We start from the raw sequence: 24,456 nt of genomic DNA, 5'->3' as shown, positions 1-24,456 counted from the left end.
GAGGCTGAATAGAGACGTGTTCTAAGACTGGTCCTGGGGCGGAGAGTAAGAACAGCTGAGATTCGCACAGGGAGTGTCTGTTGGCAAGCTAAGGCACAGCTAAACTCCAGGAGAAGGTGGGGGAGTGCTGGGCAGGGTTCCCCTGACTGTGCAGCACCCACAGCGGCTGGGTCCCCTCCCGGAGCAGCGGGCTCAGAGGAGGAAAACTCGCCATCTTGCAAGGAAAGGAGGGTTTTATTGGAGGCCTGACTTGCTGGGACAACGGCGAACACTGAACATCTGTGAGCACCAGAACACCGGCCCCAATCTGTACAAACACAGGGATTCAAAGGAACTCTTCACTGCACCAAGAAAAGGTCAGATTTCGCAGGGATAAGGTGAGGTTTCTCCTCCCGGCGGCGGGAGAGGGAAACGCGTGAACGGCTGGAACTGCAGGACTGGGGAAGTCTGTGTCTAAAAACATCGCGACTGTTGGAGCTGCCGAGATCCATGAATGTGGAAGGGGGTCCTCTGAGCTGCTAACAGAAGGGTTCTCTAAAAAGCAACCCATTTTGATCTGAGGAGGAGGGTCAGACTAAGAATTTTTCAAAGGGGTGCAGGATGCTTAGTCTTGTGCGGAGATCCACTGTCTGCACACTTGGGCTTGTTCCGATTCTGAATACTAAGCCCAATACATAGGAAAACCCAGTTGGGGAATACCCTGAGAGACTGCAGGGGGAAGTTGTTTCTCCGGAACCTGGGGAGCAGAGCTGGGAGTGACCATCAGAGAGGCAGCTCTGAGGTGCACACTTCCACAAACCAGTAGTGAGTGCCATAGGGAAAAAAAAAAAAAGCAAGAGAGGCCCGGAAGTCAATCCAGAAACACTGCCACCCAGGGGCTGAAACACAAATTGTCTCTGGTTTAATCAAAAATAATTACGAGAAATTAAGACACCGCCTGCTTAAAAATCAGGACTGGCCTACAATACTGAGGAACAGTGGAATGAAGGGAACTCCAATACAGCCCAGACAGGGAAACAGGCATACCAAACAGAACAATAGAGAAAGTGAATGAGCACCACTATTGCACATTTTATTCTTCTTATATTTTATTTTAATTTCATTTTAATTTTTTATCTTAATTTTTTATATTTTAATGTTTTATTTTTTATTTTCATTTTTTGCATCTTTTACTTAAGAAACTAATTTTTTTCCTCACTCGATTTTCACCTTTTTAATTATTACATTTTTATTTTCAATCAGCATTATATTACTATTATTTTACTTTTTTTTAAGTGTCATTTAATTTTCTCTTTGTTTTATTTTGGGATTAGTGTCCTACATTCTATTTGCATCTTTCCTTTAACATTGTTTTACCCTATCTCAACGCTAACTTTATGCCATCACTCTCTTCCTAACCTTTTCCCTTTTGGTCTCCTGTTTATCTTAACCCTTTTTTGGCTTTAGATTTTCCCCACTCTTTCAGTTTACCCTCTGCTAAAATTTTACCCTACTTATATATATAATTTCCAACCTCCTGCTCCAAGTCCATACACACCTCTCTCTACACTACCTTAACTAAAAAAAAAAAAAAAATTGTTTTTCTCTCTGGCCTTTTGTTCTTGTTTGCTTAAATGTTGATTAGATTGAATTTGTATACTTTCTTGATTTTTCACAGAGAGGAAGGGAGAGGGATAGAGAACTAGAAACATCGATGAGAGAGAGACATCGACCAGCTGTCTCCTGCACATCCCCTAAGGGAGATTGTGCGCACAGCCAATGTACATGCCCTTGACCGGAATCGAACCTGGGACCTTCCAGTCCACAAACCGACGCTCTATCCACTGAGCCAAACTGGTTTTGGCTGAGTTTGTATACTTTCTTAAGAGATTGTTTTGCTTATTCTTTTTTTGTTTCTTTGGTTCTTTTGCTTGCTTTCTTTTTTACTTCTGTTTTCCCTTGCCTCACTAGATATTAGTTGGTGTTGTAGTTTATATTAATCTCCAGGTTCGTGTAACTGGCATTTGTTGGGATTAGTGGTTGTTCTATTGGAGTTTACTCCCCATATTTATAGTTTGTTCCCCTTTTCTCTCTTAGTATCATTCTTGTCTCTCTTGCTTTTTTTTTCTTTTCTTTTATTCTTCTCTTTTCCCAAGTTCATTTTCACACTCCTTTTTTTGTTCTTTCTTTTTACTCTTCCTATTCCTTTCTTATCCCCTAATTTGTCTTTCTCTGGGGGACACCTTTATTGGAGGTTATTAATATCGTGAATACAATTCTGTTCAATGTCTTGAGTGTTGTACCTGGTTGTGTTGTATTTTGTACTTTTAAATAAACGCAGAAGAGAGAGAACTATATAACCAGATACCGGAGAAGAGAGACCATGGAGAGACAAAGAAACAGCCCCCATAGGAAAGAAAAGCAGGCATCACCAGAAAAAGAAGTAAATGAATTTGAGGCAAGCAACCTAACAGAGAAAGAATTCAGAGAAATGGTCATAAGGTGGCTGAAAAGAATGGAAGACAAATTCGACAATATGAGTAAGAACCAAGAGGAAATGAAGAAGAACCAAGAAGAAATGAAAAATGACATCGCTGCTGTAAATAACTCAATAGAAAGCATCAAGAGTAGAATAGAAGAAGCAGAGGACCGCATAAGTGAGCTAGAAGACAAGATGGAAAAAAATACCAAAACAGAAATAAAAAACATCATGGAAACAAATGACAATGAAAAAACTACAATCCAAAATCTATGGGACACAGTGAAAGCAGTCCTGAGAGGGAAGTTCATAGCTCTACAAGCCTACTGCAAAAAACAAGAAACAATAGTAATAAATTACCTAACCCAACAACTCAATGAGTTAGAGAGAGAGCAACAAGAAGAGCCCAGTGTAAGCAGAAGGAAAGAAATAATAAAGATCAGAGCAGAGATAAAAGACATAGAGACCAAAGAAACAATACAAAAGATCAACAAAACCAAGAGTTGGTTCTTTGAAAGGATAAACAAGATTGATGATTCTCTAGCCAGGCTCACCAAGAAGCAAAGAGAGAGGACCCAAATAAACAAAATCAGAAATGAAAGTGGTGAAAAGACAACAGACCCCGCTGAAATACAAAGGGTTGTTACAAAATACTAGGAACAACTCTGTTCCAACAAACTGGACAACCTGGAGGAAAGGGACATATTCCTAGAAATATATAACCTTCCAAAACTAAATCAGGAAGAATCTAAACAGCTCAACAGGCCAGTAACTATGGAAGAAATTGAAGCAGTCATCAAAAAGCTTCTGACAAACAAAGCCTGGGGCCAGATGGCTTCACAGGAGAGTTTTACCAAACATTCAAGGAAGAATTAAAACCTATCCTCCTCAGACTATTCCAAAAAATTGAAGAGGAAGGAACACTTCCAAACTCATTCTATGAAGCCAGCATCACCCTAATACCAAAACCAGATAAAGACAACACAATGAAAGAGAATTATAGACCAATATACCTCATGAACATAGATGCCAAAATCCTCAACCAAATTCTAGCAAATCGGCTCCAGCAGTACATCAGAAAGATCATACACCATGACCAAGTAGGATTTATCCCAGGCATGCAAGGATGGTACAATATCCACAAATCAATAAACGTGATACATCACATAAACAAATTGAGAGATAAAAATCACATAGTCATATCAATTGATGCAGAAAAAGCATTTGACAAAATCCAACACCCTTTCTTGATAAAAACTCTCAACAAAGTGGGAATAGAAGGAAAATACCTCAAGATAATAAAAGCTATATATGACAAACCCACAGCAAACATCATACACAATGGGCAAAAACTAAAACCATTTCCCCTAAGAACAGGAACAAAACAGGGATGCCCTCTCTCACCACTCCTGTTTGACATAGTACTGGAAGTATTAGCCATTGCAATTAGACAAGAAGAAGAAATAAGAGGCATCCAAATTGGAAAAGAAGAAGTAAAGCTGTCCTTATTTGCAGATGACATGATATTTTACATAAAAAACCCAAAAGACTCCATCAAAAAACTAATAGACTTAATAAATGAATTCGGCAATGTAGCAGGATACAAAATTAACGCCAAGAAATCTATGGCATTTCTATATACCAATAGTGAACTTACAGAAAGAGAGACTAAAAAAGCAATCCCATTTACCATTGCACTAAAAATATTAAGATACCTAGGAATAAACTTAACTAAGGAGGTAAAAGACCTATACGTGGAAAACTACAGAACACTGAAAAAAGAGATAGAGGAAGACGTACACAGATGGTCAGTAAGTCATGGATTGGTAGAATCAACATCATTAAAATGTCCATACTACCCAAAGCAATCTACAGATTCAATGCACTCCCCATCAAAATACCAACAGCATATTTCACAGACCTAGAAAGAACTCTCCAAAAATTCATCTGGAATAAAAAAAGACCCCGAATAGCCACAGCAATCCTGAGAAAGAAGAATAAAGTAGGAGGGATCTCAATACCAGACCTCAAGATGTATTACAAAGCCTCAGGTCTCAATACAGCCTGGTACTGGCACAAGAACAGACATATAGATCAATGGAACAGAATAGAGGATCCAGATATCATCCCGAACCACTATGCTCAATTAATATTTGGCAAAGGAGGCATGAACATACAATGGAGTCAGGACAGTCTTTTCAATAAATGGTGTTGGGAAAATTGGACAGATACATGCAAAAAAATGAAACTAGATCACCAACTTACACCATACATAAAAATCAACTCAAAATGGATACAGGAATTAAACATAAGACATGAAACCATAAAAATACTAGAGGAATCCATAGGCAACAAAATCTCAGACATATGCCAAAAGAACTTCTTCACTGACACTGCCCCTAGGGCAATGGAAGCTAAAGAGAAAATTAACAAATGGGACTACATCAAAATAAAAAGCTTTTTTACAGCAAAAGAAACCATCAACAAAACACCAAGAAAGCCCACTTATTGGGAGAACATATTTGCAAATGCTATCACTGATAAAGGTTTAATCTCCAACATCTACAGGCAGCTTATGCAATTTAATAAAAGGAAGATAAATGATCCAATTAAAAAAAAATGGGCAACGGACCTAAATAGAATCTTTTCAAAAGAAGACAGAAGGAAGGCCAAGAGACACATGAAAAGATGCTCAAAGTCACTAATTATCCGAGAGATGCAAATCAAAACAACAATGCGGCACTATCTCACACCTGTCAGAATGGCTATCATCAACAAATCAACAAAGGACGAGTTTTGGCGAGGATGCGGAGAAAAAGGAACTCTCATGCACTGCTGGTGTGGATGCAGACTGGTGCAGCCACTGTGGAGAACAGTATGGAGTTTCCTCAAAAACCTGAAAATGGAACTCCCATTTGACCCAGTAATCCCACTCCTGGGAATATATCCGAAGAAACTAGAAACACCAATCAGAAAGGATATATGCACCCCTATGTTCATAGCAGCACAATTTACAATAGCTAAGATTTGGAAACAACCTAGGTGCCTGTCAGCAGATGACTGGATCAGAAAACTGTGGTATATCTACAGAATGGAATACTATGCTGCCATAAAAAAGAAGGAATTCTCATCATTTGCAGCAACCTGGATGGAATTGGAGAACATTAAGCTAAGTGAAATATGCCAGTCAATGAAAGAAAAATACCATATGATCTCACTCATTTATGGATAATAAAGGACATTATAAACTGATGAATAAAAAGATATATACAGAGACAGTAAAGCATTAAACAGACTGTCAAATACAGGGGGAAGGTTAGGGAGAGGTGGGGAAGATAAGAGATCAACCGAAGGACTTGTATGCATGCATATAAGCATAACCAATGGACACAAAACTCTGGGGGGTGAAAGCATGTGTGGGTGTGGGGTGGGGGGGACAATGGTAAGATATGTACACATATAATACCTCAATAAAAAAAAGTGGAAAAAAAAAGGTTAAAAGGGATGCTCACCCCATGAGGGAGAAGAGGATGAGTGGTTCCATCTTTAGCTTGGGTCATTACAATGTGATTGGCAGGATATACACTGAGTGGCCAGATTATTATGATCTCTGAACGCATAATAATCTGGCCACTCATTATATATATATATATATATATATATATATATATATATATATATATATAATATTGTGTGTGTGTGTGTGTGTGTGTGTGTGTGTGTGTGTGTGTATGTATATTAGAGGGGCCCAGTGCATGAATTCATGCATGGGTGGGGTCCAGCCAGCCTGGCCAAGGGGAGGGGACATGGGCGGTTGGCTAGCCTGCCTCTTGGTCGAACTCCTGGTCGAGGGGACAATTTGCATATTAGCCTTTTATTATATAAGATATACATTGAGTGGCCAGATTATTATGCATTCAGAGATCATAACAATCTGGCCACTCGGTGTATATTTGACTGACTTTCATCTACACTGTCTCTTAGAAATGTTTTCCTACCACCTTAGGAGCAGGAAAAATGTATCGAAAGTCAAAATTTTGGTGAAAGATTTTTCAGAGATCATAATAATCTGGCCACTCGGTGTATATTTGACTGACTTTCATCTACACTTTCTCTTAGAAATGTTTTCCTACCACCTTAGGAGCAGGAAAAATGTATCAAAAGTCAAAATTTTACAGGCAATACTGTGAAATTGGACTTGTTAGTAATGTATCATGCTCAGAGTATTTCCATTATAGCCTGGTGAACTCATAACTTATACTTTTTCTGTTGTGACTTTATTTTGTATTTTAAAACTCTTAAGAAGTAATATATGAGACACAGGATGTAGCCAAAAACTGGAAGAATCTTGGCCAAATCTCAGACAGAGGCCACCCAGTCAGAACTTTTCTAGAACTTGGGATCTGAACTGAGGTGTTTGAATCCCCAGGGCCCAGGCTAGTTGGCACTTAAAGACTGAGCTGTAGCCCTAGCCAGTTTGGTTCAGTGGATAGAGCATTGGCCTGTAGACCAAAGGGTCCCGGGTTCGATTCCGGTCAAGGGTGTGTACCTTGGTTGCAGGCTCCTCCCCAGCCAGGTGCCTGGTTAGGGCTTGTGAGGCAACCAATCAATGTGTCTCGCGCACATCCATGTTTCTCTCTGTCTTTCCCTCTCTCTTCCACTCTCTCTAAAAATCAATGGAAAAACATCCTCAGGTGAGGATTAACAAAAGAAAAAGAAAAAAGACTGAGCTGTAGCTATGGAAGGGTGTGTGTGTGTGTATGTGTGTGTGTGTGTGTGTGTGTGTGTGTGTGTGTGTGTGTGTATGTGTGTGTGAATGCAAAAGAAAATATATGCTGATAAAAAGATATATAACCAGCTTTCACCAAAATTGTCAAACCCTCGTTTCTTCAAACAAATTTTTACACTTTCTATGAACTGTGCAAGGTACTGAATTTCTTTCATTAAGGATCTAATGTTTGCAGCCAGAAAAATAATAATTGTGAATTTGTGTGTCTGCATATGTGTGCTATAAAAGTGACAACTGGTGGCCAGTGAGAAAACTTGTGGAAGAACTCACCTCAGAATATATCCAAATTAATGTCACCTGGTGTCTTCCAGTCCTCTCCTATTTATTTGTTTTTAAAATCTGTATTGTTGAAAGTATTATATATGCCCCCCCCCCTTTTCCCCACTGACCCCTTCTAGCCCACCCCACCCCCTCCTCTTGTTTAAGGGTGATGAAATCAGGGCAAAAAAGAATGATTGTCTCTCTTTCAATCACATATCTAAGTTGAAATTCATGCCATGAACTACTAAAGTTCCTTTCTGGAAAGAACGTCACTCACTTTGAAACAGCAGTTTAGAAAACCAGAAACTCAGCAGCTATGGAATTTCCTCTCTTAACTCCTATCCATCCAAGCATCACAGACATGCCAAAGCAGTGAGAAATAAGTCACAGGAAAGAATCCTGTTCTTGGAAAAGGAAGCCTAGTCCAGCAGCTAGTGGAGGATGTGCTCCATTCTAGTGAGACATTTTTTCAATCATATAGAAAAAGATTCAGTTTTCTTTTGAAAAAATAAAAATTAAAAAGCTTAACACTATTAGTAGTCAGGGTTATATATGATTGTTGGCTTTTTAATTCCAAAATATATTGGGACTATTAGAAGATTCAAGAAAATGTGGAACCATTATAGACAATTTTTCAACATTTTTTTCAAGGTTCTCTTGCAGATTAAAAATTTTGATGAAGAAGGTTCTTTATGACTTGACCTGGCCCCTGTTTAGCTGACTTGGAAAAGGCCTTATGCGCATCAGATATTTGTATAACTTGGATCAGTGTTCATTAACATACTTTCATTACCAGTAAGTGAGTCAGATTTTTTGGTACTTAATTCATTTAAAAATTTTTGGAGGGGTATATTTCTAAAAAATAATACAAAAATACCTTACCTTTGTAAACTTTGTAATAACACATAGCCATGTGGACAAATTGCAAGGGCCCCTCCTAGTGATGGGTCTTGAAACTTAAACTATATTAGCTTCAACGGTAAATCTGCCTGTGTTCCCAAAATTTTGAAAGGTGCTCATGTGTTCAGTAGGAAGGATGCAAGGAGGGTGGAGAGAGGCATGTTGGTGATGATGAATGTCAGTGTAGCAAAAGCAAGAAATTGTTTAAAGAAGTGGGAACTCTCCATAGTACATGAAGAAAACACTAAATTCTTGAAAATGTTCAAGGCAAATTGGTCTCTACTCTCACACATAATTAGATTTGTTATGTTTTTGTTCTCTTGGTCGAGTCTCAAAAAATGCCATTCTATTTCTTTATGATGTTCCATGGATAGAATTGGTACAATCCTAAGATAGCTACTTAAAAAAACTTTTCATGCTGAAATCTGAAATGTCCACATTAGTGTTCATCTCTGTGTATACTGCTCTCTTATTTAACCTTACAAACTTTACTTTTGACTGTTATTTGATTGCCTGAAGGAGGAAAAATACCTCATGTACTTAAAGCTTATTATTAACCAGCATTTTAAGGGTTAGAGAATTTAATGGTGTTACATAAAATTTGATTCATTAAGGTATTAAAATGGTATCCTTTTTTGATCCAAATGCATTTGTCTTTATTTTCTGTTTATTTATTTTTATTGTTGACACTATTACTGATGTATCCCATTATCCTCTCCCCTTTGCCCTTGTAAAGCTTAGACATAACTTATGAAGTGATTATATATCCTTTTAAAAAGTCAACATTCCACAAATCACAACGTAGAAAGTAGCTAATTATTTTGGAAAACGAGGGGAAATTTTACAATACTTTTACCAAATGAAATCTCTGCACTGTTGGGACCACCATTTTCCATGAACAGTAGTTGTGTTGGGTTATTTAATCATGCAGCTTTAGTTGTAAGGAGCAATTTCAGGGGGGCAATTTATTTCTTGAAAGGCTTCTAAAATATAGGTGGCTGTTTCTTAAAGAAAACCTACTGTATGAAAACCCAAACTTTAAAAAATTGGAAACTTAGGGGGTGATATATGACATAATAAGTTATTCTTTTCTTTAAAAGAGTAACCACAGAGTTTCTTTAAATAACATATTTCTCTAGTGTAGTTCTAATGTAGTAGGAAGACACTTTTTACAGCCTTTGCTTCTAGCTGGCTGTGCTCTGGGAAAGCCTGTTCTTCACCTCTCTTAGCCACAGTTTTTTCTTTGGCAGAAAAGGAATTATAACCTGCCAGATTAATTGTTTTGAGAATTTAATGAGATACTGTGTGGCAACGTGACCAACATAGTGCCTGACATGTGACAATTACTTTATAAATGCTATCTGAAAGTACTGATTAAGAATATTTCTTATAAGGAAAACAGATTTACTTCCCCTGGGTATTTTTATTTATTTCTTGGATAAATTTTTTGGTTGTTGTTTTTAAGTTTACTAATGACATTTATGATGGTAAGAATTAAAAATACACTTATGCACATTTTAGTGAAAGTAATTTACTGAGCTGTTTTTAATAGCATTTCATAAATCCATTTATTAAAAATAAACTCTAATGCTCACTTCAGCAGCACAAACACTAAAATTGGAACAATACAGAGAATACTAACATGGCCTCTGTGCAAGGATGACATGCAAATTCGTGAAGCGTTCCCTATTTTTACATCAGGACAGAAGGGAATAGAATGAAGTATACAAAGAGATGCAAAGCAAGGGACTGAAATCAAGAATATTCTACCCACCAAGGCTATCATTCAAAATTTAAGGGGAAATCAGGAGTTTTGCAGGCAAAAAAAATGCTAAGGGAGTTTATTACCACCAAGCCAGCAATGTAAGAAATGCAAAAGGAACTGCCAAAAAAAGAAGAAATAGAAAGAGAAGGAACAGAGGCATAAAGAGTAAAAATGGCAACAAACAAGTACCTATCAATAATAACTTTAAATGTAAAGGGATTAAATGCTCAAATAAAAAGACATAGGGTAGCTGAATGGTTAAGAAAACATGACCCATATACACTGAGTGGCCAGGTTATTATAATCTTTGAATGCATAATAATCTGGCCACTCAGTATATATATATATATATATATATATATATATATATATATATACACACACACACTAGAGGCCTGGTGCATTAATTTGTGTATGGGTGGGGTCCGGCCAGCCTGGCCAGGGGGAGGGGACATGGGCGGTTGGCCAGCCTGACTGCTGGTCGAGGGGACAATTTGCATATTAGCCTTTTATTATATAGGATATACACTGAGTGGCCAGATTATTATGCGTTCAGAGATCATAATAATCTGGCCACTCAGTGTATATGCTGTCTACAAGAGACTCACTTCAGAACAAAGGATTCACACAGACTGAAAGTGAAGGGAGGGAAAAATATTTTTCAAGAAAATGGAAATGAAAAAAAGCTGGGGTAGCAATACTTATATCAGACAAAATAGACCTCAAAGTGAATTCCATAACAAAAGATAAGGAAGGCCACTTCATAATACTGAAGGGAGCAATTCATCAAGAGGATATAACTCTGGTAAACATATATGCACCCAATTCAGGAGCACCTAAATACATAAAAAACTTCTGGAAGATATCAGGAAAAGATCGACAGCAATACAGTCATAGTAGGGGATTTTAATACCCCATTGAAACCACTGGATAAATTCTCTGGACAAAACTCAGCAAAGAAACAGCAACCCTAAACAAATCACTAGATCAGATGGAATTAATTGACATCTTCAGAACATTTCACCCAAAAGCTATGAAATATACATTCTTCTCAAGTGCACATGAGACATTTTCAAAGATAGACCACATATTAGGACACAATCAAAACCTCTACACAAATTCAAGAAGATTGAAATCATATCAAGCATCTTCTCAGACCACAATGGCATATAGTTAGAAATCAACTACAATAAAAACAATCAAAAACAATCTAACACATGGAGGCTAAATAGCATGCTATTAAACAATAAACGGGTTACCAAAGAGATCCAAGAAGAAATAAAAAAACATTCTTGAAACAAACAAAAATGAAATAAAAACAATCCAAAATCTATGGGACACAGTGAAAGCAGTCCTGAGAGCGAAGTTCATGGATCTACAGGCCTACCACAAAAACAAAAACAAAACACAAAACAAACAAACAAGAAAAACTGGTAATATGCTATCTAATTCTACAACTTAAAGAACTAGAAAGAGAGCAACAAGAAAAACCCAGACTAAGTAAAAGGAAGGAAATAATAAAGATCAGAGTGGAAATATAAGACATAGAGAGCGAAAAAAGAAAACAAAAACATACAAAAGATCAATAGAACCAAGAGCTGGATCTCTGAAAGGATAAACAAGATTGATGAACCTCTATCCAGGCTCACCAAGAAATAAAGAGAGAGGACCCAAATAAAAAAAATGAGAAATGAAAGAGGTGAAGTAACAACTGACCCCACAGAAATATAAAGGATTGTAAAAAAATACAATGAACAACTCTATTCCAAGAAACTGGACAACCTAGATGAAATGGACATATTCCTAGAAAACTACAATCTTCCAAAACTCAATCAGAAAGGATGAGAAAACCTGAATAGGCTGAAAACAACTAATGAAAATGAAGCAGTAATAATAATTTAAAAAAAAAAAAACTTCCAGCAAATCAAAGCCCTGGTCTGGATGGCTTCACAGGGGAGTTTTACCAAACATTCAAAGAAGAACTAACACCAATCCTCCTCAGACTATTCCAAAAAATTCAAGAGGAAAAAACATTTCCAAACTCTTTCTATTAAGCCCGCGTTACCATAATCCCAAAACGAGATAAAGAAACTACAAAGAAAGAGAATTACAGGCCAATATTCCTCATGAACATAGATGCCAAAATCCTCAACAAAATATTAGCAAATCACATCTAGCAATACATTAAGAGGATCATAAACCATGACCAAGTGGGATTTATTTTGGGGATGCAGGCTGGTACAATATCTGCAAATCAATAAATGTGATACATTATATAAACAGATTGAGACAAAAACCATACGATCATAACAGCTGATGTAGAAAAGGCATTGACAAAGTCCAACACCCTTTTTTGAAAAAAAAAACCTCAGCAAAGTAGAAATAGAGGGATCATATCTCAACATAATAAACACCTGATATGACAAACCTATAGACAACATCATACTCAATGGGCAAATTACTAAAACCATCCCCTATGAACAGAAACAAGACAGGGATGCCCACTTTCACCAGTCCTGTTTGCCATAGTACTAGAAGTACTAGCCATAGCAATGAGGCAAGAAAAAGAAATAAAAGGTATCCAAATTGGAAAAGAAGTAAAATTGTCATTATTTGCAGATGATATAAAAAATCCTAAAGACTCCATCATAAACTACTAGACCTAATAAATGAATTTGGCAACATAGCAGAATACAAAATTAACACCGAGAAATCTTTGGCGTTTTTATACACCAATAATGAACTCACAGAAAGAGAAACTAAAAAAAACAATTCCATTTACCATTGCAACAACAACAACAAAAAAATTAATATACCTAGGAATAAACTTGACTAAGGAGGCAAAAGACCTGTAGTTGGAAAACTAAAGGACATTGAAAAAGGATATAAAGGAAGACATAAACAAATGGAAGAATATATTGTGTTCATGGACTGGTAGGATCAACATCATTAAAATGTCCATACTGCCCAAAACAATATATACATTCAATGAAATCCCTATTAAAATACCAATGGCATATTTCACAGACATAGAACAAACTCTCCAAAATTAATATGGAATTAAAAAGGCCCAGAATAGCCACAGCAATCCTGTAAAAAAATAACAATGTTGGAGGAATCACAATACCAGATATCAAGCTATATTACAAAACCACTATTCACAAAACTGCCTGTTACTGGCACAAAAACAGACATATAGAGCAATGGAACAGAACAGAGAACCCAGAAATCAACCCAAGCCATTATGCTCAATTAATGTTTGACAAAGGAGGCAAGAGCATAAAATGGAGTCAAGACAGTCTCTTCAATAAATAGTATTGGGAAAATTAGACAGATACATGCAAAAAAAGTGAAGCTAGACCACCAACTTATACCATACACTAAAATAAACTCAAAATGGATAAAGGACAAAAATCTTAGAAAAATCCATAGGTAGCAAAATATCAGACATATGTCATAGCAATATCTTTACTGATACATCTCCTAAGACAATGGAAACTAAGGAGAAAATAAACAAATGGGACTACATCAAAATTAAAAGCTTCTGTAGAGCAAAAGAAACCATCAATAAAACAATAAGAAAGCCCACTGCACCAGAGAACATATTTGCCAATGTTACATCTGATAAGGGTTTAATCTCCAAAATTTATAGGGAGCTCATACAACTTAAAAAAAGGAAGATAAAAATCCAACCAAAAAGTGGGCAAAGGACCTAAATAGACACTTTTCAAAAGAAGACAGAAGGAAGGCCAAGAGACATATGAAAACATGCTTAAAATCACTAATCATCCAAGAGATGAATATCAAAATGACAATGAGGTACCATCTCACACCTGTAAATGGCTATCGTCAACAAATCAATAAATGACAAGCGCTGGCAAGGATATGCAGACTGGTGTAGCCACAGTGGAGAACAGTATTGAGTTTCCTCAAAAAATTAAAAATGGAACTGCCATTTGACCCAGTAATCCCACTTCTAGGATTATATCCCAAGATATCAGAAACACCAATCAGAAAGGATATATGCACCCCTATGTTCATAGCAACACAATTTACAATAGCTAAGATTTGGAAGCAGTCTAAGTGCCCATCAGAGAATGAGTGGATTTAAAAACGGTGGTACATCTACACAATGGAATACTACACTGCTGTAAAAAGGAAGGACCTTTTACCATTTGCAACAGCATGGATGTACCCGGAGCACATTATGCTAAGTGAAATAAGCCAGACCAAGAAATATAAATATCACATGATCTCACTCATTTGAGGAATATAATGAACAACATACACTGATGAACAAAAATAGATCCAGAGACATCAAAGCATTGAACAGACCATCAAACCTCAGAGGCAGGGTAGGGGAGGGTGGGGTGGGGGGTAAGAGACCAACCAAAGGACTTGTATGCATGCATATAAGCATAACCAGTGGACACACACAGTAGGGGTATGAGGGCATGTGCTTCTGGGTAGGAGTGGGCAAGGAGAGGTTAATGTGAGTAAAAGGAGACATACGTAATACTTTCAACAATAAAGAATTAAAAAAAAACAAAAACTCCAAAGTAGTACTTTAAAATAACTAGATAAAATTTATTTTTGAGTTTCTGGTGGCAGAGTAAATGGAAGCTATACTGACACTCTGCCAGGACCAAACTGGAATTGCAACTAAAATATAGAAAATCTATATTGAATAATCAGCTGAAGACTAGCTGGAGAGAACCCTGATAACCATGGATAGAAAGTGGAGACTGCATAGAGAATGGTAGGAAATGCTGGACAGGCTCCCTCAGACAGCAGCTGAAGTTCTGAAGTCATATCTCAGCTGGCGGGTGTGTGTGTGTGTGTGGGGGGGGGGGTTCCCATTGAGAACTCTGGGTTCTAAACCCTAAGCTTGGTTCCCCAGCACAGATAACCAGTACTGAGAAAGAGAGATGCCCACATAACATCTGGCTGGGAAAAGCAGCACGGTTGTTGTCTGCCAGGTAGAGATGGATGGAAATGCAGGCCAATGAACAAAATTTAATGTGCAGCCACTCACCTTGGTCTCTAGCAGAGGGAGGAAAGAGTGGATTAGAGCTGTGTGAGGAGAATCCAGGATTGGGGGCTCTGGGGTTAGAGCTCAGAAGATAGCCTCCCTGGTTTCCAGTGCTGAGTTAGTTCCTCATACTAGAGAGAACAACTTTCTCCAGCAGACCTTTACCATCCAGGCAGCTTTTGCCTGAGTGTGTGGGGGGGGAGTGATTGCCCCACCCCGATGGAAAACCTCTAGCCCCACTGTGTGGTCAATTGCCTAAGGCTAACCAAGACTGAATAACAATCAGACTGGAGGCTTTTAGTCTTTGCCTGATCTCCTTTTGGGCCCAGGGCTAGGAAAAACAGACATTGGTGCACATCTTGGTCCTTTTGAAAGACACCCACCCCAGCAGAGGGAGCCATAAGCTGTGGATTGCTGATAGCTCCAAACAGTACTCAGGACCAGTCACAAACAGCATCTGACATTGTCCTGCACCAGAGATTGGGAGTTGTAGCAGATCTAACTAATACATAGACACAAACCCAAAAAACCAGCCAAAATGGGGAGACAAAAAACAAGTCCCAAGTGAAAGAATGAGAGAATTCTCCACAAGAAGAGCTAAATGAAATGGAGATAAAAAAATGTATCAAATATAGAATTCAGAATAATTATTGCAAGGTTGTTCAAAAGCATGAAAAAAGATATAGAAACTATGAAAAAAAGACCAGTTGGAAATGAAGGATGACATAGCACTAATAAAGAACACATTGAAATAAATACACAAAAGATTAGGAGAAGCTTAGGTTTAGATCAGTGAATTAGAAGAAATTGTAGAAAAAAATCACTCAATCAAAGACCCCCCCCCCAAAAAAAAAAACACACACAATTAAAATACAGGACAGCTAAAGGGAGCTGTGAGACAACATGAAACAACAATATTCATGTTATAGGAGTACCAGAGGATATCATAGGAGTACCAGAAGGATAGAGAACCTGTTTGAAGACATGTCAGAAATCTTCCCTAACCTGGTAAAGGAAAAATTCACACAATTTCAGGAGGCACACAGAGTTCCAACAAGAAAATCCCAAACAGGTCCATACCCAGACACAACATATTTAAAATGCCAAAAATTAAAGACAAAGAAAGAATCTTGCCCTAGCTGGTTTGGCTCAGTGGATAGATCATCAGCCTGTGGACTGAAGGGTCCTGGGTTTGATTCCGGTCAAGGGCACATGCCCGGGTTGCGGGCTCAATCCCCAGTGCGGGGGCGTGCAGGAGGCAGCCAATCAATGATTTTCTCTCATCATTGATGTTTCTATTTATCTCTCTCCCTTCCTCTCTGAAATCAATAAAAATATATTTTAAACAAAGAATCTTAAAGGCAGCAAGAGAAAAAAAAATGTTGCCTACAAAGGAGCTCCCATAAGGCTATTAGCTGAGTTTTCATCAGAAACTACAGGCCAGAAGGGAATGGCATGAAGTATTCAAGGTGATGAAAAGTGAGGATCTAAAACCAAGATTACTATATCCAACAAGGCTATTATTCAAAAACAGTTGGTGAAATAAAGAGTTTCCCAGATGAAAACATGCTAAAGGCATTTATCACCACCAAACCAGCACTGCAAGAAATGCTAAAGGTGTTGCTGTAAGAAGAAATAGAGAGAGAGAGAAATAGAGGAATAAAGAATAAAACTGGCAGTAAGTAAGTACCTATCACTAATAACCTTAAATGTAAATGGATTAAATGCTCCAATCAAAAGACATAGGGTAGTGAATAGATTAAAAGAAAACAACAACAACAACAAAAATGACCCAAATATATGCTGTCTACAAGAAACCCACTTCAGAAAAAAAGACTCACACAGGATGAGAGTGAAGGGATGGAAAAAATTTTCCATGCAAATGGAAATGAAAAAAAAAAAGCTGGGGTAGCAATACTTATATCTGATAAAATAAAATTCAAGTTAAGGCCATCACAAGAGATAATAAAGATCACTACATAATACTAAAAGAATCAATCCAACAAGGGGATATAACCCTGGCAAATGTATATATATATATATATATATATATATATATATATATATATATAACCAATATAGGAGCACCTAACTATCTAAAAAAAACACATAAAAACAAACAAACTTCTGGAGGACTTTAAGGGAAAGATCAACAGCAATATAGTCATAGAAGGGGACTTTAATACCCCACTGAATTCAATGGATAGATATTCCAGACAAAAAATTAACAGACTACTGTGACTCTAAGTGACAAACTTGATCAGATGGATTTAATTGATATTTATAGAATATTTCACCGCTAAGCTGCAGAATATACATTCTTCTCAAGTGTACATGGGTCTTTCTCAAAGATAGACCACATGTTAGGACACAAAACAACTCTCTACAAGTTCAAGAAGATTGAAATCATATCAAGAATCTTCTCAGGTCACAATGGAATGAAATTAGAAGTCACTACAGTAAAAACACTCAAAAACATTCAAACACATTGAAGCTAAATAGCATGTTATTATACAATTAATGGGTTACCAATGAGATCAATAAAGAAATAAAAAAAAACTCCTGGAAACAAATGAAAATGAATACACAACAACCCCAAATCTCTGGGACATAGCAAAAGCAGTCCTGAGGGCTTATAGATCAATGGAAGAGAACAGGGACCCCAGAAATCTACCAAAGCCATTAAACTCAATCTTTGACAAAGGAGACAAAAACATGCAATGGGATAAAGACAGCCTCTTCAACAAATGGTGTTGTGAAAATTGGACAGATACCTGCAAAAAAAAAAAAAAAGACTTAAATGTAATTCAGGAAACCATAAAAATACTAAAAGAAGCCATAAGCAGCAAAATCTCAGACATCCTTCATTACAATATGATTTTAGATATATCTCCTAGGGCAAAGGAATTAATGGAGAAAATAAATAAATGGTACTACATCAAATAAAAAGCTTCTACAAAGCAAAAAAACAACAACACAAAAACAAACAAAAAACAAACAAATCAAAACAAAACAACAACCAAAAACCCCCACCATCAAATGAAAAGGGAACCCACTGAATGGAAGAATATATTTGCCAATAATACATCTGATAAGGGGTTAATATCCAAAATATACAAGGAACTCATACAACTTAACAAAAGGAAGACAAACAATCCAATTAAAAATTGAGCAGAAGATCTGAATACACATTTCTCCAAAGAGGACATACAAGTGGCCAAGAGACATATGAAAAAATACTCAAAGTCACTAATATTAGAGAAATGCAAATTAAAACCACAATAAGATATCACCTCACACCTGTCAAAGTGGCTATCATAAAAAATCAACAAACAGCAAGTGCTGATGAGGATGTGGAGAAAAGGGAACACTAGTTCACTGCTGCTGGGAATGCAGATTGGTGCAGCCACTGTGGGAAACAGTATGGAGTTAACTCAAAAAATTAAAAATGGAACATCTATTTGACCCAGCAATCCCACTTCTGGGAATATACCCTAAAAAACCTGAAACACAAATCAGAAAGAATATGTACACTCCTATGTTCATAGCAGTGTTATTTACAACTAGAGGTCCAGTGCACAAAGTTCATGCACGGTAGGGTCCCTAGGCCTGGCCAGTGATCAGGGCTGATCTGGACCTTCTGGCTGCCAGCCGGGGCCTTCCTTCATTCAGCGCTGCACCCCTGGTGATCAGCACATGTCATAGCAAGCAATCGAACCCCTGGTCTCCCAGTCGAATTCCCAAGGGGACACTTTGCATATTAGCCTTTTGTATATATAGATTGCTAAGATTTGGAAATAGCCCAAGTGCCCATCAGTAGATGAATGGATAAAAAAGCTGTGGGACATTTACACAATGGAATACTAGCCTATCTAATAAAAGAGTAATATGCAAATTAACCATCACTCCCCTATACCCACAAGCCACGCCCACCAGCCAATCAGGAGCTAGTATGCTAATTAATCCCAACCAAGATGGCTGCGGCCACAGAGTGAGCAGGAGGCTTGGGTTTCCCCGGCAATGGAGGAAGCCAAACTTTCCACACACCCTGGAGGGCCCAGGCCTCCACTCAAGGCTACAAACTTTCAATTATAGAAGATAAATAAATCCCAACCAAAATGGCTGCAGCCATGGAGGGAACAGGAGGCGTGGGATTCCCCAGTTATGGAGGAAGCCAAACTTCGTGGCCTGCCTGGCCTCCGCTCAAGGCTACAACGTTTCAATTATAGAAGATAAATAAATCCCAGTAGGATCGGGCCTAAATGGGCAGTTGGACATCCCTCGAGGGGTCCTAGATTGGAGAGGGTGCAGGCTGGCTGAGGGACACCCCTCCCCTCCCTGTGCATGAATTTCGTGCACTGGGCCTCTAGTAGAGCTATAAAAAAGAGGGATCTCTTACCCTTTGGGACAGTATAGGTGGATCTGGAGAATATTATGCTAAGTGAAATAAGCCAGTCTGAGAAAGACAAATATCACATGATCTCACTTACTTGTGGAATCTAATGAACAAAATGAATTGACCAACAAAATAAGACCTGAAGCATGAAGGCATGGAACAGACTAACATACCTTGATGTGGGGTTGGGTAAGACAAGAATAGATAAACCAAATACCTTATATATTTAATATGCATAGCTCATGTACATGGGCAATAGGGTGGTGAAGACCTGGGGGTAGGTGAGTAGGGGCTGGGAGGAGGGGGGCTAAGGGGAAAAAATGGGAGACATCTGTAATACTATCAACAATAAAAAATATTTAAAAATATTAATTGAGCATAATGGCTTGGGTCAATTTCTGGGTTCTCTGTTCTGTTCCATTGATGTATATGCCTGTTCTTGTGCCAGTACCAGACTGTTTTGATTACAGTGGCTTTATAATATAGCTTGATATCTGGTATTGTGATCCCTTCAACTTTGTTCTTCTTTCTCTAGATTGCCCACCAGACCTACTCCAGGTCTTTTTTGGTTCCATATACATTTTTTGAATATTTGTTCTAGATCTGTGAAATATGCCTCCCACACATGTGCTCTGATCTGGGCTTGGGATCAAAACCTGCAACCCAGGTATGTCCCCTTGACTTGGAATCGAACCATGACACTTTGGTGAATTATTTGTTCCAGTTCTGTAAAACACATCGTTGATATTTTGATAGGAATTGCATTGAAATTATAAATTGCTTAGTATATTATGAACATTTTAATGATGATAATTCTTCTTACCCATTAGCATGTTATATGCTTTCATTTACTTGGTATATTTTGCAATTTCTTTCTTCAGTGTCCTAATATTTTCTGAGTACAGATCTTTTACCTTCTTGCTTAAATTTATTCCTAGGCTTTGTTTGATACAATTGTAAATGGAATTATTTTCTTAATTTCTCTTTCTGGTAGTTCATTATTGATGTATGAAAATGCAAGTTCTTTCTCTGAAGCGATCTTGTCACTCTCACTCTTTGTCTCCTCATTTTTCACTCTAGACCAGGTTTACTTAGCTCTCACAGTGCCCTGCTTTTTCTCTTTAACACTTAGCACAACTGTAACTAAATAATTATTTCTGTCATCAATTGTTTAATATTTGCTTCCTTAACTAGATTGTAAGCTCCAGGAGAACAAGGATTGTGTCTATATTGTTGTAATTTTATCCTTGGCAACTTTACACAACCTGGAACATATTATATGATAATTCATATTTGGTTGAATTAATTAAGGAAAGGAAGAGCACAACATAGTATATTGCAAAATGGGCACACTTATGTGGACCTCACAAAGTTATTGAGAGGATTACATCAAAGAGGATGCACATAGATGCGTGGCACACAGTAGGTACTCAGCAGATGTTCTAAAGAGCACCTAAACTATTTATAGATTTGGTGAGGTATTTTTGTTGGGTGTGTTAGAGTGGAGTAGTGAGAAAATATTGTATTAGATATCTAAAAATAATTTCATATTATCTACTGTGGCTTACCAATATTTGTTCTACAGTCATGCCATGCACATAAAAGGTATTTTCTCCTGACAATAGTCTTCTACTTAAATATAAACTCCTCTATTCATTTCCTAGGTTCTGTGAAGATAGTTTATCATAGGAGCAGGCAGTATGTCTGTTGGCTCTTTCATAGTTGAAATATATTTTGGAAGAACTAGATTCTACTATGTGAGCTGACAGAATTTTCTAAAAATCAAGAGGGCTAATAGTAATAGGGGAAAAGATCTGATTTCTATTTTAAGGTGTGGTAAGAATCTTAGAGATGTAGGTGGAAAACTTGTAAAAACTGGTCTTTTACTTAGACTTCAAATCATTGGAATTTAATGGGATCTGTAAAAACTCTAGGAGAGAGGGCTTGGGGGAATCACAGTGGAATATGACTGATCTGAAAGCCTTTGTGAGGAGCCCTGAATCAAAGTTTGCATTTGCCTGAGCTTTGAATCCCTCCCTCCAGCTGGCCAGTGATGCCACACTGGTGGCATTAACCTCAGGGTCATTCTTTTTTTAAACAATTATGTTTAATTTGTAAATGTGATTTCCAAATGCACAAGCTCTCCTGCCCTCCCCTGAATCCCCCTGTCAAAGAATGTGTGAATTCACATACATCCTGTCTTAACTGTGTAGGCGAAAATTCTGATCAGGAGACATTGTTTCACATCCTGGGTTTTTGAGAGAATAATAAACAGAACAAAAAAGTAGTTCTCGTAGCAATAAGGCTTCTTCTCTGAGTATGAAAATTGCCAAAGTATCTTAGGTTATCATCTACGGTACTTGTTGGTTTTATTTCTCTGTCCAGATTGGACTAAAAGTAAAACAGGAGGTGAAAACCCTTACTTCTATTTGTTAATCTTTCTTCTTCTATCTTTTTTAAGCAGTCCTCTTTCCCCCCTCTTTTTTGCCTCAATAGAAAGAAAAAAAAGTTTTGTCAGCACCCCTGTTTCTTTTGTTGTTTTCTTTTTCTCAGAAGTCTTTTTCTGCTTTTATCCTAATCCCAGTCATGCATGAGAGAACAGTTGTGCTCTGTTGTTAGGCTGTTCTGCTAGTTTTGAATCAGTGGGACTCCCTCTTTGTTCTCTTTATTTTCTGAACAGAGAAAGGTAAAAGAGTAGGAATAGGGATTGGAACTCTTAAAAAGAGAAACCTATATTTATTTAGATTTAATTCTTTTTTGGGCCATGTTGGTAATAATTAAGGAGTTACAGTGGATAGACCTGAGATCTCAGTTTCCCTGCCTAGAACATTTTAACTGGTATCTCTGGAAATAATGCATTTTAACCACATGCTACTAATTTCCACAATTCTTAAAATTGGCTAAATGATTGAATGTATGTGTGTTTCCCACTTGGGTCTTAGATTTTGCAGTAATTGCTTTATGATTCAAACACCACCCACTTGAGGTGATGCTTGCATGGGGTTTAGAATTCACTTAATGATAAGATCATTTTAAATTCACACAAGATTTGGCTGTTACCAGAGTACCAAAGAAGCATGGCTAGCTTTATATATTTAAATTTTTACTTTTGTGACTTTTAAAGGGGATTCAGAAGTGAGACTTGAATTTAGGATGAACATGAGAGGGCTTCATCCTTACAAAACAGCCCTTTTCTGATGTGGTTATCCAACATGGGCTTGCTTCAGGTTGTCATGGTGATTTTGTAGGCCTGAAAATTTTCACAGGCTCAAACTATGAAGTTTTTATAAACTGTTTTGATTAATTTTTCCTCCACTCCAACTTCTCTCTCACTTCAACTGGTTTCTCTTTTGTTTCACTCTTGATTTATGGCAGGTTGCTGTCATTTAAATAGATGTGCATTTTGAGATTCCTCCTTTCTGTGCTAATGCAAAGAAAAAACCCATGCAAGTCATGCTTAAAGAGTTGGTTATTGTTGCTTGCTGGATTTCGACTCTCTGTGGTTGTGGAGCCTAATTCAAAGTAATTCAGGCTCCTCAGTGGGGGCAGTGCATAGCTCCACAGGAAATTATGATAGCAAAAGTCTTCCTGTTGAGCTCTGCACTTGGCACTACAAAGTGCCTCAGGCTACAGCTACCTGAATAGGGTTGAATTAGACCAGACAACCGCATCATCCCACTTCTTAATCTATTAGAGCAATATACAAGTGGCAATTGTTGATTGCAAAAATGGGATTAAGAGGCTCTTCAAGTGAATTGATTTTCTTGTGAGAACAAAAAGAGGAAAGAGAAGCCTTCGTTTGAATCACACAGCCAGAAAGTTTCATGAATGGGTTCCACTCCAAGTATTAGAATTAAAGCAATCAGTGCTTCCTTCGTGGGGTTTGCAGGTGAGAGAAATAAACTGCTCTAAAATAGGAAATTACATGTAAAACCTAAGTTTAATGCATCTGCATTGCAAGACTCCCAAGAATAAAGTGGCCACTGGAAATCTGCCTAATAATGTGATACAGACAAATGACACCCCTGGTTCCACTTTGGCCCTAAGCACTGGTGTTGGCTTCAGCTGGGGGTTGTTTGTGAGTCAGGTGAGTCATGGACATTTTTCAGGATTCAGTGTCTGATTTTCCCATGATGACACTTTTCTCCCTCACAGGTTTATAGTTCCGTGCTCTCAGCTGAACCGTTTTTCCATCAGCCAGGTTATTTTTTAAAAAGTCACTTAATGTCTAGTTTTGTTTGTTTTTTTCCTTTGAAGTGTCCTTAGATTTTTGACTCTAGATTACTATGGAAGATGTAAATCCATTCTCTGCTAGTTGGAACAAAATTGTGCTTTACTTTTTTCCAAAGTGCTGTTTAGTTTGGAAGGACATCTATCATAGTAATTTGTCTTTTGAAGCCAAATGGCATTGTCAGGCCTCTGCCACAGGTTGATTGTATAAGCCTTGGAAACACAAACTCTGTTGATTCAAATTTGTATGATGCTCAAAGCTATGATAACAACTCAAATATATTGAAAACTCATAAGAATACTGAAAGAAAGCATGTAGTGGATATACAAATGAACTTCCATATTCTAATATCTAAAGGGATAATAAGGGTCAGTTGAATATTGGTTGTTTTCTATGGCATATCATACACCACAAATGTATCTAGAATAATCATTCATCCAGTGGCTTTAGCTGTCAGAAACTCCAAGGGTGTGGAGAATAGAAATGACACACTGATGCCAGCTGGGAAAAAGAAACTGACCAGAGCAGATTGGGGAAGCCTCATATTACCTCTGCCTTTAGTGTTATGTCACATTCTAAGCAGCAGCACATAATTTGGAAAGCCCAGCCCTTTGACAACACAAT

General features: G+C 37.6%; 1 protein-coding gene and 1 non-coding gene across 2 annotated transcripts in view; one reads left to right on the top strand and one right to left on the bottom strand.

The window, feature by feature from the left end:
- The window catches only part of LOC103302990 (protein FAM200C-like), a 100,226-nt gene that overhangs the window by 54,819 nt on the left and 20,951 nt on the right, over window positions 1-24,456 (bottom strand).
- LOC114229885 (U6 spliceosomal RNA) lies at window positions 9,996-10,102 on the top strand. The gene has a single exon (XR_003615775.2). It is a non-coding gene; the product is annotated as a U6 spliceosomal RNA (small nuclear RNA).

This window comes from Eptesicus fuscus, chromosome 1, assembly GCF_027574615.1.
Source record: "Eptesicus fuscus isolate TK198812 chromosome 1, DD_ASM_mEF_20220401, whole genome shotgun sequence".
Classification (NCBI taxonomy): Eukaryota; Metazoa; Chordata; class Mammalia; order Chiroptera; family Vespertilionidae; genus Eptesicus; species Eptesicus fuscus.
Note: the sequence above shows the minus strand (reverse complement) of the source record. Positions and strands in the feature narration are given on the sequence as shown.